This window comes from Dendrobates tinctorius, unplaced genomic scaffold (assembly GCF_039654945.1).
Source record: "Dendrobates tinctorius isolate UK_male_01 unplaced genomic scaffold, ASM3965494v1 ptg000029l, whole genome shotgun sequence".
NCBI lineage: Eukaryota > Metazoa > Chordata > Amphibia > Anura > Dendrobatidae > Dendrobates > Dendrobates tinctorius.
Genome location: NW_027361697.1, coordinates 21,071,673 through 21,097,623, shown reverse-complemented (window position 1 = coordinate 21,097,623; position 25,951 = coordinate 21,071,673). Strand labels below are relative to the sequence as shown.

At 44.1% G+C, this 25,951-nt stretch overlaps 1 protein-coding gene across 4 annotated transcripts in view; it reads right to left on the bottom strand.

Annotated features, from left to right (window-relative positions):
- Window positions 1–25,951, bottom strand: part of DIPK1A (divergent protein kinase domain 1A) — a 136,048-nt gene that overhangs the window by 67,291 nt on the left and 42,806 nt on the right. Inside the window, exon 2 of one of the 4 annotated variants that reach the window (XM_073571443.1) lies at window positions 7,832–9,682. The exons of the other annotated variants lie outside the window; for them this stretch is intronic. The gene's annotated coding sequence lies outside the window, so the exon portion shown is untranslated. The remainder of the gene's footprint in view (window positions 1–7,831; window positions 9,683–25,951) is intronic. 4 annotated transcript variants of the gene reach the window in all.

Genomic DNA, 25,951 nt, shown 5'->3' with positions numbered 1-25,951 from the left:
TTCCATTTTTTTTTATTTTTGTTAATTTTTTAATGCACCAATGTATTTTGAATAAAGATACCATTTATTTTATGGAACAATGCGCTGGCCTTCTGGGAGGACTTAGAAGTGAATGTAAGAAAGTACAATCTGTGCACAATGTGGGTGAGCTGTGGACTTTTTTTTGTATTTTTTACCATTTTACCAATATTTTAATGCACTTTTAATTGTTTTATGGGAATCAGGGTGTTGAAATCCACATTGATCTCCTAAAACTCAGCTGAGAAGAGTGCAGCTTGGAGGCAGGAGCGCACAACTAGAAAGACTTTGACCTGGATCCCAAAGATCTGCAGGCTATTAAAGTGCATAAAAATATAAAACAAAAATTTATTTATAGTTACGCTTTAAAAAGGGAGGAATAAGAGAAGGACTTAAAAAAAAACAAAAACAAACCAGTATCACATCTGTCCATGAGCCGAGTTTGGTCCAGCAGCCCCACGGAATGGGTAGGTCTGAAAGTCAATAACATACACAATATGTGGACTGGTGTGGAGCAGGGTTTTGGGGAAAAAAAAACAAAACACAGCAACGATGGTTTTTCTAATCCTTTGCAACCCTTTTAAGTGGATCCTCCAGAATCTGGCATGAACTTTACAAACTACACGAGTCACCAAAATGTGGAGACAGGTTTTCGCGCCTTGCCAAACAATATAAGAAGACATTGTATAAGAGTCATTGTATGAGACTTGCAACCACTGCGGAATGATTCAGTGTTAAAGAGAAAAAAAACAAAAAAAAGAAGAAGGTCAGCATTCCAGCTTCAATAAAAAAAAATGGTATCACCCTAGAGAAGCATATCTAAAAATGGACAAAACTGGGTCAGCAGAGTCAAGACATTTGTTACCTTTGGAGAAAATAAAACAAATCTGTCTGACCTCAAGCCGTGGTTAACACTTATAAGAGAAACTCTTACTGGAGTCCCAGAAAATCTGAGAATGAACTTTAACCGCTTTGAGATTGCCACAATCTAAAGAAATTCCTGAAGAGATTAAAGAAAACTCTTTAAAAAAAATGTCAAAGTGTGTCCTTTAGAAATTTAAAGTAAATATTAAAAAAAAAAAAAAATAATAATTTTGTTTCAACACTGAAGACAGATGAACAGCACTGGTCTGTTCACATGTGTAGCAGCCGCTGACAGGTGCTGCAGATCAGCTCCTACTACATGGCATAAGAGCAGCTTTTGGTTGTGAAGCTCTATTCAAAGTTTAGATCTGGCATCAAACGTAACTAAAAACAGGCTGATCGGTGGCGCTGCCATTTTTGAGACACCATCCGAACTGATATTGATAGCCTATCCTAAGCATAGGGCAAACAATTTACATCCGCACAACCACTTTAATGGTCCAAAATTGGTGGCTTCCTTAAAAAGGTACAAGCAAATCATCTGTGACTGTACAGAGATGTCTCTGGAAAGCAGGTAAAGAAAGTTTACAATTAAAAAGTGATAATTGGAATAGAAAGAAAACGGACATTGGATTGTGGGCGATTGGAGAAAAAAAAAATATAAAAAATATAGATGGATGCAGCGGCTTAACAATTGTGGTTGCAGAAAGTGGGACCGAGCCCGTTTGTGAACTGGGCCCGCCGACGCCAGCAGCTATTTCAGTTGGTTGGACATCCGAGGACGCACATTCAGCTGAAATGTATTGCCACACAGAGACCCATAAGGTCCCTATACTGTAGTACATGCTGCCGGCCAATCATGCTGATCTCAACGTGCCGACTATAGAAGAAGACACCGCACATTGTGGGAGCGGTGGACGATGAGTAGATTAGCTTATATTTTTACATATTTGTTGTAGATGAGCTGCAGAATAGGGACATCATTACTGGAAGAAGTCAAGGATAGGACACATTATAACATGATGGGGTGCATCATGCATTATTGGAAGGAGCCCAGAATGAGGGACATTACACCAGGATGGGGGACATAGAATACTAGAATGGAGCCAGGATGGAGGACATTATACCAGGAAGGGGCCCAAGATGAAAGACATTATACTATGAAAAGGCTCAGAATGGAGGACATTTTCCCTGGATGGTGACAGGATTATTACAGGAAGGGGCCAAGATGGATAATATTACTACAGGATGGGGGACATTGTTACATGAGAGGGCAAACACGTCTTCACGGGATCTGGAATGCCACAAAGGCCCATACAGCTGACTAACATGCAGTTGGGGCCCAGGTTCAAATTTTGCACAGGGGCCCATCGGACTCTAGTTATGCCAGTGGATGAATGAGTACACACAAGTAATTGAAGTTGTTGCGACTCCATACCACAAAGCTGTAGGCACAGCTTCCTGATATATGGTACCTTTGTAAATTATTGTACTACCAAGATTGTTTTAATTAGTAACAACAAAAAGTAATATTTTTTTTAGACCGAAAATAAACTGTATATGTAGCCTTCAGAGACCACAGTAATATGGGGATGCCGATGCGGCATACTCTAATACACCGCTATAGGTGCTATATATATATATATATATATATATATATATATATATATATATATATATATATATATATATACACACACATATATATATATATACACATACACACACACATATATATATATATATATACACACACATATATATATATATATATATATATATATATATATATATATATCTTTAGCCACAATATGGTCATGTGCATGGTTTGCAGACGGGCGAATGTTCTGCTGTGATGCCGGATGTGAGGGGAGTGCGCGCTGCAATATAAATGAATATATCAAATTAACAAATCAAAAAAAAAAAAAAAGTTTCCTGTCTGTTTTCATACGACACTAAAGAAACAAGAATCTTCCATTACTAAATATCTATTCAGGAGATGTTTTTAAAGTAAAGAATTTTTTTTTTTTAAAGTGAATTACTATGCATTTCTGATATCTACGAATCCCAGTGTGCGCAACAGGAAAATGTGTGGATATTAAAAATACACACCAGGAAACCACTGACAACCACTAGACGATCAGAAGAGAATATTCTTTGTATTCTGAGCATAACAGTAGGACAGAAAATAATCATCTGGACCAACTACGGCATCAATATGAAGAGCGTCATTGGTAAACAATGGCAACGTAGGAGAAAACTAAATTGGATGCAATAATAATAATAATAATCTTTATTTATATAGCGCCAACATATTCCGCAGCACTTTACAGTTTAACAGTTTCAAAACACAAGTCATAAGTAACAACATTAACAATACAATAATTAAAGCAAAATAAGACGACCCTGCTCGTGAGAGCTTACAATCTACAATGAGGTGGGGGAGATAAGAGTACAGGTGTGTATTTACAATGATGGTCCAGCCATCGTGAGGGATGGATGGAGATAGTGAATGGGCTACACATGCACACTTACACATAGAATGACTTTGATTAGTGAACGTGATAGGCCGCTCTGAACAAATGTGTTTTGAGGGAGCACCTGAAACTATGCAAATTGTGGATAGTCCTGATTTCTTGGGGTAGAGCATTCCAGAATCATAGAATCGTAGAGTTGGAAGGGACCTCCTGGGCCATCTGGTCCAACCCCCTGCTCAAAGCAGGATTCGCTAAATCATCCCAGACAGATGTCTTCCCAACCTCTGTTTGAAGATGTTACACGGCTCCGTCATACTCACCCGGCCTCCGGGTGACATAGCCATCTATTGCTCCCTTTATCTCCACGTGATTAAATATCTATTTATGCGCGACCCATGGCTTACAGTGTGTTGTACGTGTTCGTTGGTTTTGCCTGAATGATTGCTCTCCCCTGACACGCCGGGAAGAGTTTTGGCCAGGCAGCCTGCGACGCTGTCGCATACTGTAGCGCGTTGCCGTGAGCATGACTTCCCTGGCACGCTCTAGCCGCCCCCTCACCATAACGTGTAGGTGTGGGAGAGGCTGAGAGGCCGGGAGGAGTGCCAGGGGGGGCCACGTCACGTGCTGGGTGGCGAGCGTTAGGCTTTCTTCAATGGAGGGAGGAATGCCCGCATTAGGGGCTGGATGCATAAGGCGGACTCTTTTCTACCTTCCCCACCTCCATCACGTGGCCGGCGTTACCATGAGGATGCATCTTCACCGATTTCCTCCAGCCACTCCACCTCCATGGCGCATTGAACGGGGAGGGGGCGGAGCAGGCGTTTCAGCCTTTATCGCGCGGCTGGCGTCACCATTGATTTGCTCGGGCCACTCCCCCATCATAACGTAGTGGACTGGGATTTGACTGGACAGTTTATGGGCGTCTTTTGACTGACGTCACACGCTATGCACCGTGGTCCTGTCAGCACACAGGTGGTATACATGCACACTAAAGGAACCCTATATAAGGTCACACTGGTCTTGTAACCTCATTCACTTACCCCCCCAGGACGAAGCTCACGCGAAACGTGCGTTGGGGATCTACAATGCCACTCAGGTCATATGCTTCATCTTTTTATGGGTCTGGTTGGGTTTACATTAAGCATGGGAGTAGCGCGATGCTGGAATTTTATGGCACCATTTCCTCGTACTGAGTATTGAAATAGCTATGTATGGCGCTCTCTTCCCTTACTAACTTGCATATTATCTGCAGCTTGGTCAACATCACTTTTTCACCCTTGCTACTTTGGTAGGCTTTATAGCCAGTTAAATTTATGACTGATTTTGCAAACCTGTGCATTATCTATTTATAACTGAGGGTTATGGCCTGCAGATTAATCTGCTCTTCCCCCAGCATGTACCCCTGATACTAATTCATATATGGGTATGATGCATGTATATATTTCTAGATGCTTTTTCAACATTTTTGACCTATTGTGTATGACAGTTTTTCAGCAACTTTTTTAAGTGCATGATTTTTCATTCAGCATCATATTGTATATGCCATGTGTGGCGTTATATTGGGTATTTCTCTCTTTTTAAATTTGTCTATTAGTCTATGTATTTTTGTATTGGATTTAATAAAGCTTTGATACTTTTATGGCTATAAACGTCCATGATTTCTCTTGTGAATTGGTTCCCGCAAAAACATGCCACTTAATAAATGCAGAACACCGAGGACAAGATTTAATGGCACAATACGGAGCAGGAGAAGGGAACAGTTCTTAAATTTGCTGGGACAACTGTTCTTCCATTTAATTAGCGTCTAGTCTCTTCTCCGACATCATTTATTGATTCATCTGGGTAGCGCTGACAATTTGTGCCGCGGACCCAGGCTGCCAAGTACAGACAATCTTTTAAATAATAAAAGCATCTGATTTGCCTCAATATAAATCAAGAAATACGATATAAAAGTATTGCAATTGGCACTTTTTAAAGGCTTAATTTTACACAAAGACGAGACATTAACAAGTCAATCCAGCATTCCCGAGGAAAAGCTTTTCGCAAGGATTTAGGCTATGTGCACATGCTGCGGATTGGTCTGCAGATTTGTATTTGCGGAACCGCAGGTAAAATGACCTGTGGTTTTACCTGCGGTTTTCCCCTGCGGTTTATCACCTCTACAATGGAGGAGATGGTAAACCACAGCAGAATCCGCAGAAAAGAAGTGACATGTCATTTCTTTCTGCGGATTCAAAACCGCAGCTTTTCCGCAGTTAAAAATCCGCAGCATGTGCACAGCAGATTGTAAATCACATAGATTTACATGCTACTGTACACTGTCTGCAGAACTGCTGCAGATCCGCAGCGGCCAAAACCGCAGCGGATCCGCAGCAAAAACCGCAGCGTGTGCACATAGCCTTACATTTTCTGCTTAATTGACTGCTTTCATGTTTGCAGGTGTAAAACGCTTACTGCGATACCAGCGACAGCAGAATATGGTCAGGCGTACCGAAACATCGAAAATCTCCAATTTCCAGTACATGCAAGTGTCTTTATAAACTAAAAATTAAAATCAATTCAGCGATACATTCTGCGCACATCTCGTTTTGCGGACACCTTCAGTGCATGAGCCAAGAAAACTCCTGCCACATACGCAGAATGTATCCATAAGGCCCCATACCCCCATTATATACTTTTAGCGTATATTTTCCCCCACATCCCCTCCCTGAGACCTACAGCAAGTCTTCGTTTTTTTGTTTTTTTTTTTGGGGGGGGGGGGGGCGGGGGGTTGGGGTGAAATTCCAACTCCCTGTGACAGCTTTGACATGCTAGGAGTTGTAGTTTTACAGTAGTTAGAGGGCCACAGATTGGAGATTGCTATGTAAGGAAATGAAGCCATTCCGCTACCGTGGGAAAGAAGGCAGGGTCTCTAGAAAAAAAACAACAACAAAAAAATCACTATTTTGTGCAGCCCAAAATAACTATAGGTGGACGTGTGTCATAAGTTACATTTTGTATAGGCAAAATGTTCCAGAATAATAAAATAAAGTGAACCTGCCATACATTATGTTATTGTCAAAATCGCTGCACGTGTCTCAAAAACTCTCTTATAATATTCCCAATAGACACTGGTTACCATCCCTCCATCATTAGCACATCCAAAGCCCCGAACAGCCCTCCAGCTCTTATTCTACCATGTCTTCCATCAGAGGGAGGCTGCAGATCCCGGCCCCGGATGCTGCCGAGTCGTTGCTAATTGTTTCTACATTGTCTGCGCATATCAATATCTCGTTGCACTCATTGCCGGTTCGGGCAGAACTGGGCAGTGCAGCCGCACATATTATTCTGCACACAGATGTTCGCACCCCAGGGCTTGTCCTACAAGCTGTACAGAAACAATGAACATCGATATAATTGTTATAGCACTGCTTTGTCGGGGCAACAGATGATGGCTGAGGAGAAGGAGATACACGTGGGCAAAAGTTTAAGGCTACTTTCACACATCAGTTTTTTGCCGTCAGGCAGGATCCGGCTTTTTTTAGAAAAAACGGATCCGGCATAAATTTTGGAGAACTGTAGAAACGGATCCGTTTTTTTGCTGGATCCGTCTCTGTTCCTGGCGGCTGGCCAATTGGATCTGAGCATGCGCAGACTTAAAAAAACCGGATCCGGTTGCTGGATCCGTCTTTTTCTGGATCCGGCGCATTCCGGCGCCCATAGACTTTCATTGTAGCAAAAAGCTGGAAGCGCCGGATCCGGCGCTTCCGGCTTTTTCGCCGGAGACAAAAAACGTTACAGTAGACGTTTTTTCAAGACGCCGGAATGAGACAAGTTGCCGGATCCGGCAAAAAACGGATGAAACGCAATGCCATCCGGCACGATCCGGCGCTAATGCAAGTCAATGGGGAAAAACCGGATCCGGCATTGCATTTTGCCGGATCCGTTTTTTCCAAAAAAAGCCGGATCGCGCCTGAAGGCAAAAAACTGATGTGTGAAAGAGGCCTAATCCATTCATCAATAGGCCTATATATAGTACGCCTAAAGCAAGGCAAAGGTACAAAGATCAGATACAGTACAAGAAGCAGAATGTTTGAATAATAATAATAAAAAAAAAAAACATTTTATAAAAACGGCAATTATAAAGGGCCTTGCCCAAGTAACTATTTAATAAGATTTAAGACTAATTTGTCTTATTGTTAAAAACCGTCTTTACACTCTATAAATATGTAATGTTTTATTTGGTGTAAATTCTGTTCTCCCAATTCTGGAGTCGTTTTTTTTCTTGCTCCTGCTCCTCTCCGTTCCGGAGATATTGCCCCGTTGTCCCTATATATAAACCAACTATCTGTACCAACTGGGTGTAGTCTTCAAGTCTTCCATTTTGAGGACCACGCCCAGTTGGCTAAAAGGTCAGATTTACAAAACAGGAAAGAAAGGCCTGTTATAGGATAAAGCCCATGACCACACTTGGACTAAAGGGAAATTGTTACCTGCCGTCTTGTCTAGACTATCGACATTTTTTAAGCCAGTTGATCAATATCTTTAAGGTCTCTTATTTGGATTTTTCCTACATATGTGGTGGCCATTCGTCTTAGGCAGATATTCTTCTCAACAATCCAATACATGGCCAATGATAAACCTATAGGAGAGGGGTGTAAGCTGCGGCAGGATACCCAACGTGTCCAATCCTTTATTCCTAGATTATTGGGATAGTGTTGGCCAGTGTTGCCTACTTTGGACCCATTTTCCTTTGCTAGATATTGCTCCATGTCTTTTTTTTCCCTTCCCTCATTTTCCATGCACCTGATTACGGTCTCTTGTAAAACACTTACAACAAAAGTCTATTCACTTCTATACAATCCATGGAAACTACTTAAAATAAACTTTCTGCAGATTTGCCGACTGTACAGTGTCGGGAACGGTACTTATTCTGAATCCGTCAGCTGCATGTGATCCTCCTTTCACCACTTTCTTGCTCTCTGTCAGAGTTACTAAGTGTTCATTGCTTGGCTCTTTTCAGCTTTCTTTCTTTATACTGTTTAGAACCACTCAACTGTGCGCTTCCTCTCAAAATTTCCGCTGCTTTTCTGAAAAACACTAGCGAGCATCTGTTAGCGGTGTTATATTATCTGATCTCTGTTGCTTGAACACGTCACTTTTGCAGTTTACCGATTTACCCATTTCCATAACTTTTTAGCCTTTTTCTTAGAGGCTCCAGAAAACAAGAATAGTATAGTCTGCAAAAAGATACTTGTTAAAAAAAACCACAATGTTGACAGATTGAACGTTCATAGATTCCATCACACATTAGAATTCTTTGAAAAAAAACCAAAACAAAACAAAAAAAAAAACAGATATTGACATTTTTATGGTTCTGTTTTCTAACGCCAAGAAAGAAGTTGTGGTTGACAACTGAAGAAGGCCCAGTCGTCATCAACACCATCAGTGGGAGATCAGTACAATGACACTTCGTCCAGGCATAAATGCATTAAAATATTTAGAGGTCAATCTAAACACATTATTTAAAAGGGGTCATCCGGGGCCATTGCATTAGGAGGGAAGTGGGTCCACTGACGTCAATCTACAGACATCTGATGGCTTGTGTACACGGGTGGTGGGTATTGTGCTCTTCTCCTATTCATTAGAAATGTAATGCAATGAACTACTGCATCAAGAAATGAGCTCATCTCCACAGATAGCAGCCGGCTCACATGCGCTGGTGGCGGGTATTTCGCAAATGTCCTATTCTAATGACAAGGACAGGTATACGATACCTGCTGTCTGGTCTCATTGGCCCCATTTAACCTCTCAATGCAGAAATGAGCGGAGCCAGATTAGCCTTTTACGACTTTGATGTACTAAATAATTTCTGAGTTGCGTTGAGAACAGTAGCTCAAAGGATACAAGATTTACTTTTTTTTTTTTTTTTTTTTTTTTTTTTAAATTGCCTTCATCTGGATCTCGAGCCAAGGTGACTTGATGGATGAACGATCTGTAGAAAATTCGATCTTGTGCAAATTTATATAGGTCCACCAGGGTCTTTTCTGTCGGTTTCTTGATAGTATCAAGTCAGTGGGGTACTACTCTTTCTCTTCGCCTTGTTCCTTCTATTCTTCTGACCATGATGTCCTTCTCTAGGGATTTCTCTCTTCATATGATGTGTCCAAAGTAGGCAAATCATAGCTTGGTGATCCTTGCTTCGGAGTGAAATCTCTAGCTTGATTTGTTTGTTCTTGCCATCCATGGTATTGATACCATCCTTCTCCAGCAGCTGATCTCAAAGTCGTCGATTCTTCTACCATCTTTCTTTATTGTCCAGATTTTGCATCCGTATGTTACCACTGAAAAGAACAAACTATGTACGATCAGTATCTTCATCGTCAGTGAAATGTTCCTAGACTTTACTACTGTAGACTCCAATTTTCCCCATTGTAATACTGGTGGAGAACCACCTCAGGTAACGCTTGACATAGGTGCCCAGTTCAGAACTAATGCCCTAGTAGTCCACAATATGATACTCCTATTAAAGAAATATTTTTCAGGACTCAGTAAATGAATCCATCCCCTAGTAGTCAGAACACTGTCAGGCCTATGCACAGCATGTAATTTTATGGTCATTTTACCTTCACTGGAAAACAATTTGGCCATTTGGGCAACATCATTAGCAGAGAAAATATTCTATTAAGGGGTTTAATAGTTCTCCACATGAAAAAAAACCAAACTAATACCACTTTGGAGGCAGAACGGTCCATAGATGCCTTCTAGATACTTTCTATTCTCATTTTAAAAAAAAATATATAAGAAAACATGTACTGATTTAATCTTTGCATTTCTGCCCTTTCATGATTTATCTACGTGGTCAAGGTGATCTAACTTGTCTCTACTGCAAACAATGTTTTGCTAAGGCGGCTTATAATATTCCTCAATAAATCTTTGAGTCAGCAAACCAACCTCAGTGTCCTTTGTGCACAAGGGAAAAAAAATGAAAATCAATGTTCACATAATGGATTTCAATTTAGAAAATGTGATATTTTACTAGCAAGTCGGAGAAAAAAAAAAAAAGTTTGGCATCGTGTTGGCCAGTTGAAGGTAGTCTTAAGGCTTTCAATGCGGAAAAATATATAAATTATAGTCTTGCAGTTATATCTTTTAATGGCTAACTAAAATCTATGAAATTATGTTAGCTTGATGATTACTGTAATTTGTTATATCTTAAGTTATCCTTCTTTTAAAAGCATCTAGACTTTTTTTTTGGATATAAAGAAGCAGAATTCACATAGATTTAGGAGCATGCACTACAATATGGACTTGTAGGAGATCAGCATGTTCTGTGTGTCCTCATTGTATCAGCGGTGCATCAGCGCAGGAGGACATGTACACAGACCTTTAATTAAACTTTGCATTGTTATCCATGGCATTCTTCCAAAGCTTATTATGCCAACTTTGCATGGGTTTGGCTCATTACTAGTTTAGACCATTTACCACAAGCCTCATACAGTAAAAATTTTAGGTTTCTATTTTCTGACCGTCTGGATCATACGAGCCATCTGCCCATTCCGGTTTATATGTACTCATCTTATGGTCTTTATTTTTTTGTCTCTATTATACTTATTGCAATGTCAGACCAATATACAATAGACAAAAAAAGTTGCACTCTGTAGTGCTAAAGCATGTCAATGTGAAAAATGAAATATTAATAGCAATACGGCTTATGGATACTAGTAAAAAAAAAGGAGACGCTTAGCACATAATTTGGCCAATTCATGCATGCCCAGCAACCAGCGACAAGGTGGTCTTAAAACTGAGAGTCCTAACGTGTCTAAAGTGAATACCTCTCTAAGGCCAGGCTTACACATGCAAGGAATACGGCAGAGTCTCGCATGTTAATTTCCGGCACTGCCGCCGGCACTCAGGATCGCAGCGTGTGGCCGCATAGCAATACATGGAGCCGCACGCTGCACTCCTGAGTGCCGGCGGCAGTGGTGGGTATTAACATGCGAGACTCGGCCGTATTCCTCGCATGTGTGATCCTGGCCTAAGACTGAAATCTGAATTCCCGGGTAAAAAAGTGAATACCTCTCTTCCAAGTCTGATTTTATGGGTAGGTAAGTAGTCTTAGAGAGGTATTCACATTAGACATGTTAGGACCCATCAGTTTTGAGACCACCTTGTCTTTGGTTGATGGGCCAAATTGTGTAATAAGTGTCTAATTTTTTCCTAGTATCCAGAAGACGTATTGCCATTCATATTTCATATATTTAACATTGACACGCTTTAGCACTACAGAGTGCAACTTTTCTTGTCTATTGTATATGGAGGTAGATGCTCCTAGTTAGCACCTCTTCACATTAGTTTGGAAGTGCCAGTCAGTCTTTTTGTTATTATAATGGCATAGCCACTTACCGTATTTTTCGGATTATAAGAAGCACTTTTTTCCCCCAAATTTTGGCGAGGGGAATGGGGGTGCGTCTTATAATGCGGATATACCTTACCGGCCATTGTGGAGCAAAGTCATAGTGTCGCTGCTGGAGGAGGCAAGAGTGGCGCGTTGCTGCAGGCCAAAGGCTGGAATGAGGGAGTATTCCGATGTGCGCCACTGCGGATGAAAATGGCTCCGGTGCCCTGTAGTGCCGGCATTTTGTGCAAACCCGGAGCCCCCCGCATATCCATTACTGCAATGCGGTGGCCTCCGGGAAAATAGCCGCCAGGGGCGACTCATGCTCAGATCGAGACCATGGCAACAATATCTCTTTGCCAAAATCTCAATCTGAGCATGCGCCGCCCCCGGCGGCCATTTTCCCAGAGGCCACCGCATCGCAGTAATGGATATGCGGGGGGGCTCAAGACTTTTACAAAATTCCAGCGGAGCCCCCCACTGCACCAGAGTACCGCAGCCATTTTCACCCGCAGTGGAACATCCCCTTCTTCAAGGCCTGCAGCAACATGCCACTCTTGCCTCCTACAGCAGCGACCCTGGGACCCCGCTTCACCGCAGCCACCAACCCCAGTAATCAATAAGACGCATGGATTTTAAAAGGCACCACCATTTTATTTAAAAAAAAAAAAAAAAAGCTTTTTTGCTACTTTTTTCCTCAAAATTTCGGGTGCTTCTTATATTCCAGTGCATCTTAAACTGTAAAGCGCTGCGGATTATGTTAGCGCTTTATAAAAATAAAGATTATTATCTTATAATCCGCAAAATACGGTATATTCAGCTTTCCATTTTCAATAGAACAGGAGATTCTTTATATATCAGATCAGCGAGTACAACAATATACTATTCATAGTTTATCAACCGTAAAGAGAGTTTGAGAGCTCCTTGCGATATCTGCATTCTAGACTTACTTATTCAATTGAAATTGGATTGTTACCAACCCAGTATTACAAAAAAAATTAGCCTCAAAACCTACATAATCTGGCTTACTTTAAGGGTCTTAAGTTGCCCGTACACAGGAGCAGCCAACCATCTAATGTGTATTGGGTGTACTCTCCGACAAGGTTGGAGGAAAGAGGCTCAGTCATATTAAATGTCAGCATGCCCAATCCCGTACCAAAGAAGTTTCCATCAGAAGTGGGACATAAGAGTTGTGTGTTCCCAGAGCTAATAATGTCTTCTCTAGTTGTTTATCCATTCCCTCAGTAAAGGCCCCCACACACATTAGACCAGGAGTGCACAAGTTGCGGCCCCCCCAACTTTAAGTGTAGAAAAGTGCTTACCTGACAGATTAACTATATACGAGCAGCCACACAGAGATTAGTGGCAGCAGCTCAGGAGTGGGGACGGCAAGTACTAATGGTGCCCTGTGTGGACATTTCTGGATGCCTCATACATCAGGAGAATGGAGTCTTGGCACCCCAGAAAGTAGTACGCGAGTTAGACAGGAGGCCTTTTGTGTCTGTGGCTCCTTCACTGTAGTTTATGGGAACTGTGAAACATTTGGCATCAAGAATAAAAATACTTACAGAGATTGCCACGGTTTCTCACATATGTCTGCAGTGAGTCACTGTCTGCAGACTTGTGAATCCTCACATCGCTTCAATGCCGGTGGCAAGACGGCGCGGTCATACAATTCACTTGCACTGAGTGAGGCTGCACAAGTCTAGTCGGAATGTGGCTAGAAGTATGCACATCACATACTTGCGGTCACATGACCACTTGGTCTTGCTGCTGGCACTGGAGAATCCTCAGTGCACATGCTGCGAGGATTCACAAGTCTGCAGTTACATAGAGTAAACTGCAGACTTACACCCCAAGCCTGGACAATCCCATTAAGTAATCTGCGTCGTCAATAGTGGTTGCTCAAAATAAAAATCAAGAAAAAATTTAGAAAAAAATTAGTTGGATCACTGGACCTGCTTACACTGGGCGATGATTGAGAACGATCATTGTCTAGTGGAACAGGCCCTTTACATGAGTCACTCTTACTATACACTTCTCATTTTTTTGTCAGACACAGCTATACAGCATGAAATTAGGGTTTTCTTTTCATTACCTAACATTTTGGGCTATTTTTTTTAATGAAGTCAACCGAAAAAGTCCAACTGACTCCTAAGTCCATAGTTATTATTCTGCTCCAGTTATTAAAATTGTCCATCCAGGGTCTGTCTGGCAGGAAGATTTTATGTTTTATTATAATATGGTGTTCAATTCTTTGTTTTCCAAGAATTATTGATATAATTATCATTCATGTAGAAAAGGAGAAAAGCACTACCGCAAGATGTACGGTAGTTAGTTTATTTGCCCCGCCATAAAGTACGGTAATGAAGTTGAAGCAACCGATGTGTATACTTTTACTAACAGTGTGATTTGCATTATTAACTTTCATTTCTTTTTATTATAAATTCACAAAGTCTAAAATGGTAATGAGTGACGGGACAAAGTATAGCCTTTCACTTTTTTATTTCCAGTCCTCTGAAGAAAGTTAAGGTTTATTACTGAGGACAAAAGATCTGAAAAAATAGTTCAGCATTATGAGAAATTGCTCATATTGAGCTTTTTTCATTTATCTGGTACAGGAATTAAATGAATTGCATATCAAAAAGAATAGGATTTACAGTAACTAAGGTTATACCTTTTATGCATATTTCAGTATATAAAATTTTGCCTCACTACTATTAAGAGAAAATGGCATCATCCGCCCCTCACACCAGCCTATAGCTCTTCTTCCTCGTCTGCAACCTCCTTTAAAGGGAATCTTTGTGATGTAAATCAGCATGATGCAGTGGAAGAGACCCTGATTCAAGTTATGGGTCACTTACTAGGCTGTGCTTTGCTGTTTAAATACAATCAGTGTTTTATCAGCAGGAGATTATCACTACAGGAGTAGGTGTCTCATGCCTCCTGGTACAACCCTGCCCCCACCACTGATTAACAGCTTTCTTTCAATAATCTTAGTACACAGAAAGATGCCAATCAATGGTGTAGATGAAGTTATACAGGGCTCAACTTTCAGCTCTCCGACATCTGCAGCAGAAAAAAACAAGACTATCACAACTACTGCAAGCAATAAACTAACAGATACATCACTGGAATCAGGGTCTTCGTCCCTACCTAATGCTGATGTCATATTACATAGCAAATACCTGCTTATATATTTCCTTTAAATGTTCAAGAACCTTCTTGGTCATAGAAACTGTCTAAAATATATATATATATTTTTTTATAAATCTGTTCCACATGTGAATAGAAGATTACAGTTCACTTCATCGACCAATTTGGCTTTCGTTCCTGGTCAAAATTAGCTATAACATTACCATCTATACTCCTACTTGCCTGTACTCAGTAGTTTTTATTCAATAGCCGTACTCCGTCTCCATGTACTTGGGAGTCTGGATTCTCTCTGCAGATGGGATGGCACTTCAGTAGTCGCTGTTTAGAGAGGTTGTGTGGTCACTTGGTCTTCTGGATTGTGACATTTGGAGAAGAAAGCTTTGCCCGAGCATCCAGCACGCCTCTATTTTTGCTGTGCTGGGGTTTGCATTGCTCCTACGGGGCTGAAAAAGAGGCCACTGGATAAATACAAGATATGCCAGACAGCACCAAGAGATGAGTGCTGGAGGCTCAAGGGAAGCTTGCTGCAGCAGATGTCACAATGCAGAAAACCAAGTGACCACTTACCGTCCTAGAAAAGGACTATACTCTTAAAAGGTTCCGCTCCTCCAGAGAGAGAATCCATACTCCAGATACACAGAAAAGGAGTACGGATATTGATGAACAACAACAACCTCCATACTCCAAATACACAGAAAAGGAGTACAGATATTGAACGACGACAACACAAGCCAGACAAGTACACATGGGAAGACAACGGTTTAGATGCAACTTTTAAAAAGGATGTTACTGCCCCCTTCACACACAGCTTTCATATCTCAAGACAGAAGAATCATTTTCCTGGATCAATACAGCCATAAGTGGGGCTTCTGAAGCCAAGACCAAGGCAGAAAGCTGAATATCGGGGCAACTTTCAGGGGGATTTGTAATTAAATACAATAAAGCAACCAAGTATATAACAATTTCATGGCATACTGACTTCTTGCCAATAAATCATTTCAATGAGAGAGAGGTAGCATATAAAGTGGTGGGTTGCTGGGTGGTTGGTCTTATTTCTAGGTACCCAACAGAAGCTTAAAAGTGCTGATTGAATTTGGATTAACGGCCTCCATAGACATTAGACTAATGTCAGCCGAGCCTGCTAACATTGATGGGTTCAGCTAACATTCTAATACGCAGGGGGCCCCCGGCAGATGACTGTCGGGGGAGCTAAAGACGTAGAATATTGGAGATATACATAAGATTAGAGAGAGCGCTCCTGTGTATGGGGGGATTCAAGAAAGATAGGTGCCAGACGAACGATTAGCAGAACCATTATTTGACTGACAACCATCCAATGTGTCTGGGGGGGGCTTAAGACTGGATTCACATGTCCGTGGACCATGGATGGCGCTTGGTTAGGCATAGATCAAGCAATTACCGTAGCTTAGGAGATCTGGCAGTCTGGCTGAACATGGTTGGTCTTTCACAGATGTGTGAAATTGGCCTTAAAACATGGATTTTTGTGAGTACTCACCGTAAAATCCTTTTCTTCAAGACGCTCATTGGGGGACACAGGTACTGTGGGTGTATGCTACTGCCATCTGGAGGCTGACACTAGGCAAACAACACAAGGTTAGCTCCTCCCCCGTCATATACACCCTCGCCCTGAATGCGGGTGGAAACCAGTTTAGTGCAAAAGCAGTAGGAGAACAGTAACAAATCAGTCTTAATGCAGAAAAACAATATGTCTGGCAAAGGACCACCCTGACATTCACAAAAGAACATACATTAAATAAACGAGAGCCAACTTGGCTAACAGGGTGGGTGCTGTGTCCCCCAATGAGCGTCTCGGGGAAAAGGATTTTAAGGTGAGTACTCACAAAAATCCATGTTTCTCCTTCGTCTCATTGGGGGACACAGGTACTGTGGGACGTCCCAAAGCAGTCCCTGGGTGGGAGATTGACTCACCGATCCAAGCTACATGCACCTCCTGTTTAAAGGTGCACCACCGCTGCTTGGAGAATCCGTCTACCCAGGCTCGCATCCGCCGAAGCCTGGGTATGGATACTATAATGTTTAGTAAACGTGTGCAGGCTGGACCAGGTCGCTGCCTTGCATACCTGTTCCGCCAAAGCCTGGTGCCGACGCGCCCAAGAGGCGCCCATTGCCCGAGTAGAGTGCGCTTTGATCCCAGATGGAACTGGCGCACCTCTGATGCGATAGGCCTCCTGAATAGTTAAACGGATCCATCTGGCTATGGTCACTTTTGAGGCCGCGAGTCCCCTCCTGCGCCCCTCAGGGAGCACGAACGGCGTATCCGTCTGGCGAAAAGGTGCCGTCCGCGACACATACCTCCTCCTGAGTGCTCTCACCAGGTCTAAGGTGTGAAGAGCTTTCTCCACGCAATGCACCGGTGCCGGACTGAATGAGGGCAAGACAATATCCTCATTGATGTGGAAAGAGGACACCACCTTCGGAAGAAAGGGGTGAGCCGGTCTAAGCACCACTTTATCCTTGTGGAAAGCGAGAAAAGGTGCTCGGCAAGACAGAGCTGCCAACTCCGACACTCGCCTCACGGAGGTAATGGCCACCAAAAACGCCACCTTCCAAGAGAGGAATGATAAAGATATATCCTGTAGCGGCTCAAAAGGAGCTTCTTGCAGGACACTCAGGACCTGGTTAAGGTCCCAGGTGTCCACTGGCGCCTTATAGGGAGGTACTAAATGAGAGACTCCCTGGATGAAAGTCTTCACCTGCATATTAGTAGCAATCTTCCGCTGGAAAAGAACGGACAACGCCGAAATCTGTCTCCTAAGGGAGCTCGGGGCCAGTCCCGCGTCTAGGCCTGATTGGAGAAAGGCCAAGATGTTGGGAATAGAGAATGTTAGGGGCGAAAACCCCTGCTCTCAGCACCAAGCGAAGAAAATTTTCCAGGTGTGATGGTAAATTCTTGCCGAGGTAGACTTCCTAGCGTTAACCATTGTAGCGACCACTCCACGCTCGAACCCAGCCTGGGTCAGAATCCAAGATTCAACGGCCATGCCGTCAAACACAGGGCCCCTGAGTTCGGGTGGAAGATTGGGCCCTGGGACAGTAGATCTGGACGCTCTGGCAGTCGCCATGGGATGTCGGTGAGCAGCTGCACCAGATCTGCGTACCACGCCCGCCGGGGCCAGTCTGGTGCTAGCAGAATCGCTGGAACCCCTTCTGTTTTGATCTTCCTGATGACCCTCGGAAGTAATGGCAACGGGGGAAACAAGTTTGGAAGGCGAAACTGGTTCCATGGTAGAACCAACGCATCCACCTCGAACGCTCGCGGGTCACGTGACCGAGCGACGTACACGGGTACCTTGGCATTCATTCTGGACGCCATCAGATCCACATTCGGAGTTCCCCATCGTTGGCAAGTCTGCTGGAAGACCTCGGGGTGCAGGGCCTATTCCCCAGCCACGACCTCCTGCCAGCTGAGGAAGTCTGCTGCCCAATTTTCTACTCCTAGGATGTGGACTGCCGACAATACCGAGTGGTTCTTCTCGGCCCAATGAAGGACGAATCCTATCTCGTGCATGGTTGCCCTGCTGCGCATGCCCCCTTGATGATTTACATAAGCCACCGCCGTGGCGTTGTCTGACTGAATCCGAATGGGCCTTCCTGCTAGAAAGTGCTGAAAATGCTGCAGCGCCCGCCGGACAGCTCGTATTTCCAACAGGTTGATCGGGAGGCGTGCCTCCTGTTGGGACCATTGGCCCTGAGCCATGTGATGGTGAAAAACTGCTCCCCAGCCCAGGAAGCTGGCATCGGTTGTGACCACTAGCCAGTGCTCTGGGGGAAAAGGTTTCCCTTGAAGAAGGGAGGATCTGATCGTCCACCACTCCAGTGACTGCCTGACTTGAAGGGACAGCCGGCACTGCTTCCCGAGCGTAAACGGGTTCCTGTCCCAACCTGCCAAGAGGGCGTGCTGTAGTGGGCGAAGATGAAACTGGGCAAACGGAATTGCTTCCATTGCTGCCACCATCTTCCCCAGTATCCTCATTCCAAAACGAATGGTGTGAGGGACAGGCTGCCGGGGCTTCTGGACTCCTTGCTGGAGCGCTAGGGCTTTGTCTTGCGGGACAATCACCGACCCTCGGGAGGTATCGAAGATCATTCCTAGAAAGGAGATCCTCTGGGCTAGCACAAGGGATGACTTTTTCCTGTTGACCAACCACCCTAAGCGGGAAAGCGTATCTAGCGTAATGCCGACATTCTCCTGGTATGTCCGAAATGAGGGGCCCTTCACCAAGAGGTCATCTAAGTAGGGCAAGACGACTATGCCCCGAGAGTGTAAGACGGCCATCACGACTGCCATTACCTTCGTGAACACTCTGGGGGTGGTGGCTAGCCCGAAGGGCAGCGCTGCAAACTGGAAGTGACGGCCATTGATGACGAATCGAAGGAACCTTTGATGCAGTGGAAAAATGGGGACGTGCAGGTAGGCGTCCTGGATGTCGACAGAGGCTAAGTACTCTCCCTGCACCATGGCCGAAATAACTGAACAGAGAGATTCTATCCTGAAATGTTTGACCCTGATGAATTTGTTCAGGAGCTTCAGGTCCAAAACAGGCCGTCCCGTCCTTTTTGGGGACTGCGAACAGATTGGAATAAAAACCCTGAGCTCTCGTGCTCTGGTACGGGAACTATGACCCCGTTGTACTGGAGTGAATCGATGGCCCCCAGCAACGCCTTCGCCTGGGACTTCACCCTGGGAAGTCGGGACAGAAAAAAACGTCTTGGGGGGTACTTGATAAACTCTATCTTGTACCCTGAAGACACCAGTTCCGCCACCCATGAGTTGTGTGCTACGTCGACCCAGACTTGGCGAAAGAAAAGCAGGTAGCCGCCTACAACGTGCTGCGAGTCATTTGGCTGAGGACTTCTGCGGCCTGGTTCCTCTCGACCTGGGCTGGCGCAAGCGCATCCTCCCCAATGGATTGGGTCTATATGAGACCTGTCGCTCCCTATCCTGGTTGGAGCGATTTGGGCCGGCCCAACTGGTGGCCGTCGTCCACCCGGTATTGCGAAAGGCCCGAAACCGTGCCGGGACCTGGCGAAAAGGCTGCTTAACTTTCTGCTGCGGAAGGAAGCTGCTTTTTCCCCGTTGCATCAGAGATGAGCTGTTCCAACTTCTCCCCGAACAGGTGGCCTCCCTGATAGGGCAAGGAAGTCAAAGACTTCTTGGAGACAGAATCAGCTCGCCAAGTTCTTAACCAAAGGGCTCTCCTAATGGCTACCGCGTTAGCGGCTGCAGATGCCACACAACTGGCCGCATCTAAAGAAGCATTGATCAAGTAGTCTCCTGCCATCGCAATCTGACTTGTGACCTCTGACACCTCCACAGGCAGGTCTCTATCCTGCAAGGCCCTATTCAATGATTCTGACCATGACATCATGGCCTTGGCTACCCACGTTGCCACAAACGAGGGAGCAAGCGCTGACCCTGATGTCTCAAAAACTGATCGAGCCAGGCTCTCTATGAGTTTATCAGTGGGGTCCTTAATGGATGAGCCACTCGGTACCGACAACAGAGACTTCGAGGCCAGGCGTGACACTGGCGGATCCACCACCGGTGATTCCGTCCATCCTTTACCGAATTCCGGGGCAAATGGATATCTTGCCTCTAAGGCGTTTTTCGGGCCAAAAGACCAATCTGGGCGTTCTCTATGCCGCTGCACTATATCCTCAAATTCCGGGTGAGTACCAAACACTCTGTGGGGTCGCCTGGCCCGTTTAAAGGCTACTTTATGGCTCGAAGCCAAAGTAACCTCACCTTCTACCCCCAGGGTCTGATTGACAGCTTCAATGAGGCTGTCCACTGTCTCTCGACTCCCTGGAGTATCAAGGTCCAGTGGCCCGTCTGAGTCACCATCCGAACTCTGCCTACTCCCGACTATTGGTGAGGGAGAGCGAGATGCTGGACTGCCAGATTCCGAAGGACCGGATAGACCGGGACACCTCGTGTGGGTCCGCTTCCTTCGCACCTGCCTGGCATGAGAGCAGCCCCTGCAGGCCGAAGGCTCTTGTGAGGTGGAGGACCCCTCCCAGATAAGCGAGGCACTATCCTTGCCTCCATTCAGGGCACAAAGAGACTCAATCGCCCTTGTAAGCGATGCAATAGATTGGGATAACGATAGGGCCCATTCCGGAGGATTTTGTTCCCTGGACTCAGCTGCCGGGGGGGGGGGGGGGCTCCTGGGCACGTTCGGAATCGCAGGCCTCGCACAATTTGTTGCTCTGCGCACGTGGAAACGCAGCCTTACAGGAGATGCATGCATTAAGAGAGAGGGGGGGCATCCCTTGCATCCTAGCGAGCTCCCGCAGACTTGGTTGCACTCACCGCTCCTGCGTCCCCCGCACACCAACGCTCCTGCGTCTCTGTGCTTCTCCGTGGGGCAGGCCGACCACTTTACCGGTCGCGGCCTACCCCGCTCTGAAGCCAGGGCCTCAATTTATCCGGCGCCCGCCCAGGTTCCAGGGGGTGGGTCTCGGAAGTGACGCTGCGTAGCTGGGGGCGGAACTTCCGCCCCGGCCTAGCTCCGGCCGAAGCCGCGGGCTAGATTTTTAACACCCGGCCACGGGGCCGCAACTGTGCTCTGCGGCGGCGATGCTCCTGTGCTAATCCTACCCAGCATCACAGGAGGAGAGGAACGGGGAAGGAGAGCCTATTCTTGCCTGCAGCGCCGCATCTCCCCTGCTGCCCAGGAGCCCCACGCACGGCCTAGCCGGACCCAAGCCCACCCACGCCCTGTACCTTCATCGCCAACAGGTATGCAAACCATCGGGGAGGCGGGGGTGGTGGGGGGATCCCGGACGATGCAGGCACCCTCAATCCATCCAGCTTCAGAGGCCGAGGAGTTGGACCGTCCGCCGCCTTGCAGCACCTCCGTCTAGCGTTGGTGGAGCAGTGGGGGCCGCTCGGACCGTCTTGTGCCTCTGTACAGCCACATGGTTTCCATACCTAGGGGTGGTCTGGCATCATGTCCCACGTCGCGGGAGAGGATACGTGGAGTGATACTCGCACGTGCTCGCCCGTTAATGGTTTGGGGAAATCGGACCCTTTCAATAATATCCGTTGCCCCTGTCTAAACTTCTTAGAAAAAATAAAGGAAAGAAAAAAACAAACTAAAATAAAAAATTCTGGGGAAACTGCCCAGATTTGTCCCACGGTGTGGGAAAGGATACGTGGAGACGATACTAGACACGTGCTCGCCCGTTGATGGTATGGGGAAATCTGACCCTTTCAATAGGATCAGTTGCCCCTGTCTAATCTGGGTTCCGCCTGCATTCAGGGCGAGGGTGTATACAGCGGGGGAGGAGCTAACCTTGTTTGCCTAGTGTCAGCCTCCAGATGGCGGTAGCATACATCCACAGTACCTGTGTCCCCCAATGAGATGAAGGAGAAATTTACTATATCAGTGTGAGAAAATAAATTGGAACTTTGAGTTCTTTATGAGTGGTTGTTCTTCGCATCCATTATACATAAAATACATAGGATCATTTATGGAGATGCAACCTTTGTTAGTTTTGACATTTCTGCCCCATTAACCTCTCAGTTGGTAGCAGCATTTTCTTACATCACACGACTAGCCTGCTGCCCACCTGGATAATACGAGGTTTTAGGTCTCCAGGAAAATCTGAGAATTTAAAATTAGTAGTAAGAAGAATGAGGGTTTATGATTTAAGGGTCGTGGAAAACTTAGAAATACATTAAAAAGTGACCAGTTTTTCAGGTATTTAGTATAACAAAAAAAATGTATAATTATATCTGTTAGCAGGCACTAACCAGGTCAGGTTTTAAAGCTAACAATCTATTCGCATACAGAATTTCATCAAAGCCTCTCCTCTGAAAATAGGACGATTGCATGATAAGCATTGCGGCTGTAAACGGAATACATGTTATCTGGCACTAGATCTAGTTGGTCTCTTTCCTGAGCGACCAGAATATACCACACCCTAAAATAAAAAAAAACATGAGATCTATGCTAAAGAAGCAAAAAAAAGGGAAAAAATACAGAGTACGGTAGTTTAAGTGACCGATACAGGTAATATTTCCTTCACCTGTGTAAAGCTAAAGAAATCCTGAAAACATGATCTGTTGGTGGCTTTTGAAGACTGGATTTGGGGAACACTGATGCTGATGGTCAATGGGAAATGTTTTACAGCACAGAAAGCATCAGCTGTGATCCAATGCTGTCCTGTCTGTATACTCTTTTTATTTCGCTGTGGTAAGATCAGACCATGTCCCTGTACAGTCAGACAGTGCAGGGGAACATTTATAACATTATCTCAGCACGGGAACGATTTTTTTCACTTAACACATCCAATTGTGGAAGTTATTATTCCAAGATCTATTGATTAAAAATGTACATTTTTGGACCAAAACCCTTTTAGATAAAATACCAGGCAAACGCTATAGCTAGCTGTACAAATTAAATCAGAATCGTTTGGCCAACTGCTCTCTCTTTTCTGACTCCTCCATACACAGATCACTGCTCGCTTGTGTTCTACATGAGACAGCCGCCACTACCAGACACCTTTCACTACAATAGAGATTTTGCCATTAATATTTAACAGCCTGGATCCTTCTCTTCCCCCCTCAGCTGTTGGGAGAAAGCTGGAAGGTAACTATCCACTTGAGATAAAATTTGAGGATTCAGATTACTTTATCTAATGTGCATGGGGGCATTCTAATTAGGATGCATCACTCAGCCTCATGTAACATACCAAGGATGAAAAATACTTCAGTCCCTCAGACACAAGTTTCCTATGTGCTGCACACACTCTAGGAGGCTCAGAGGGGCATTTCCACAGGATAAATGGAAGCAGATTCCAGATGCTGGGCTCAAGAATGTGGCTCAGCCTCATGCAGCTATCAATGTCCTGGAGGACATGCATGCACAGCTAGATCTATTCACTTAGATGGCATTTGCAAAAAAAAACAAAAAACTGTGCAAGGTCAGCTACTTTTAGAGGTTCCATACAAATGAATGAAGAAGGCTTTGCATGTACAACAACCTATTTGTCATAGTACCATGAGATGGGGCCCCAATCTTAAGATCGAATATTTCAGATGTAGTACCGCCATAGTTACATAGGTTGAAAAAAAAAAAAATACCTTTCTTGTAAACTTTGTCACTAATTTGACTATAAGCCACAACGTTATGTGTACTGAGGAAATCATCCAGCCTTTTTTTTAAACTGTCATAGTGTCTACCATTACTACTTCTTGTGGTCGGCATTCCACATTCTGACTGCTCTAACTGTAAAGAACCCTTTCCTATTTAGCTGCTGGAATCGCCTTTGTTCCACCATCTATCAGTCATTTAAGGCACATCCTGGCAGGATCATCTAAGGGTCATTTAGTGTGTGTCTCTGGCATGGGCATTTTGGAAGAACAATTAAAATAGAGTAATACTCAGTCTGTTGTTTCCAAGTTTATAATCCTTTAAATTTACCACCAATTTATATGTATAATTTTATGTATTTTTTTTATTTTTGTTTCTCTTGAAAAGTCACCAGGGACTGTTTCAAAGAATTAGAAGAAGAAGTATTGCTGTTCGCTCTCTGTGACCGTTACCACTGAATACAAATCATTATCAAGTAAAGCGACGAGCCAATCCCCAGCAGAATAAACTTAACACAAAGCAACATCACATCCCAGTATTCAGTAAAACACGTACAGATGTACACATTCCCTATAAACCCCCAACAGACAACTCCTCCACTTTTGATATTTTTTTGTAAATCTTTCACAATGAATTCCTCAAGTTAGAGAGAGACACAGCAATTTATCCAACGCCCGATTTACTTTTTTTATGAAGGGGTTTGGTTGGGTACTGCAGTCTGCTCGACTTTTCACCAAAAGCACCAGTTCACCGATAAACATCATTATTGGCATAGTTTTTCAAAGAACACATCATCATTCTATCAAGGCTTCATTCTAAAAGCCATGGTGAAAATTAGGAATATTTTTATTTTAGCAAAATGGCCAATTTGGAGTGCAAGTTATATATAGCCTTCCTAAAAGCTGAGCTATATACACTGAAGAAATATTTCCATCTCTAAGATCCTATCCCTATATGTAGTAGGTAAAATAATATTAGCAAATCCCTCCAATTAGAAATGTAGTATAGTTTTTCTGATTTGCTATGTCTCTATCCTCATGTGCAGGCATTGCAGGACTTTATGTATCCTTGGTTACGACCACTGATATAGTGACAGTTAACTAGTTGCCAGTGGTCGTAACCATAGATACATAAAGTCCTGCAATGCCTGCACCTGAGGAAAGACATAGTGAATCAGAAAAACTAGACTACATTTCTAATTGGAGGTATCTGCTAATAATATTATTATTATTAATATTAGCAAATACCTCCAATTAAAAACATAGTCTAGTTGTTCTGATTCGCTATGTCTCTTTCCTACTACGTATTGGGATAGGATCTTGGAGACGGCTTTAAGCCGAGCCCTGCCAGATATCTGCATTGGACCGAAAGTGAAAACTTAGCAAGCCAAAATAAATCAGCTGAAGGCATCGCAATGGTCTGCCAAGATCCTAAATGGCATCAGAAAACAAAACAAACCCTGTATCTCCTCCACGCCGTTCACAAACACAACACTTGTCCAGCAGAATGACAAAAGTAAACTTTACACCCCTAGTGCTAAACTCCTACATGCAATAGATTCCCATTATTTTATTTATTTTTTTTTTTAAGGCTCTTCATAAGTTCTCTTTCCGCGGTCTTCCATCCGTGCATCATTCTCCATGACCATTCTTCTTTGTGCATCTCTCCTCTCAACTAACCCATTGTCTTCTTTTCCATCCCAGCTGGCCGGCATAGAAATCAATCAGCTCTCTCAGCAGCCTTGTGTAAGAAATCATGGTAGTAACGCCACTTTACATTTCACATTGAATGTCAGCAATGACGGTAAACCTTTGATATTGAGCGCACCTGCAGAAATGGCAGCTTTGACGTTATCCAAAAATAAAAAAAAGTAAAATAGAATAGAATGTAGTCATTGAAAAGAATTGTCCCATTTC